Source organism: Colobus angolensis, unplaced genomic scaffold, assembly GCF_000951035.1.
Source record: "Colobus angolensis palliatus isolate OR3802 unplaced genomic scaffold, Cang.pa_1.0 Scaffold26, whole genome shotgun sequence".
In the NCBI taxonomy this organism is placed as follows: Eukaryota; Metazoa; Chordata; class Mammalia; order Primates; family Cercopithecidae; genus Colobus; species Colobus angolensis.
Window position 1 is genome coordinate 13,709,360 of NW_012115821.1, and position 990 is coordinate 13,710,349.

Below are 990 nucleotides of genomic sequence, written 5' to 3' on the forward strand. Positions count from 1 at the left end.
TCAGACTGCAAATTAGTACAAGCTCTACAGAAAACAGTATGGAGATTTCTCAAAGAACTAACAATAAAACTACCATTCAATCCAGCAATCCCACTACTAGGTAGCTAACCAAAGGAAAATAAGTCATTATACCAAAAACATACCTGCACTTTTATGTTTATTGCAGCATTATTCTCAATAGCTAAGTTATAGAATCAAACTAGGCATCCATTTACAGGTTATGAAATAAAGAAAATATGATATATTTGTATATTTGTCACAAAAATATATATTGTTTAGTTATCACAAAAATATATATATTTAAACACATATATGTTTTGTTGAGTTTGTTTTTGAGGACTTAATCATAAATTCTTCACATGTATATTTACTATATGTATATATAAAAAACAGAACACTACTTAGCCATAAAAGAGAATGAAATATTGCTGGCACAGTGGCTCACACCTGTAATCTCAGCACTTTGGGAGGCCAAGGCGGGTGGATCATCTGAGGTCAGGAGTTTGAGACTAATCTGGCCAACATGGTGAAACTCTGTCTCTACTAACAATACAAAAATTAGCCTGGCATGGTGGCAGGTGCCTGTAACCCCAGCTACTTGGGAGGCTGAGGCAGGAGAATCGCTTGAACCTGGGAGGCGGAGGTTTCAGTAAGCCGACATTCTGCCACTGCAATCCAGCCTGGGCAACAAGAATAAAACTCCGTCTCAAATAAATAAATAATGAATATAAAAAGACATAGAGTGGCTAAATGGATTAAGAAAACAAGACCCAACTACTATATACTGCCTACAAGAAACTCACTTCACCATTAAAGACACATGTAGACTGAAAGTGAAGGAATGGAAAAAGATATGCCACACAAAGGGAAAACAAAAAAAGAGCAGGAATCGCTATACTTATAGCAGATAAAATGGATTTCATTTATTTATTTATTTATTTATTTTTGAGACGGAGTCTCGCTCTGTCGCCCAGGCTGGAGTGCAGTGGC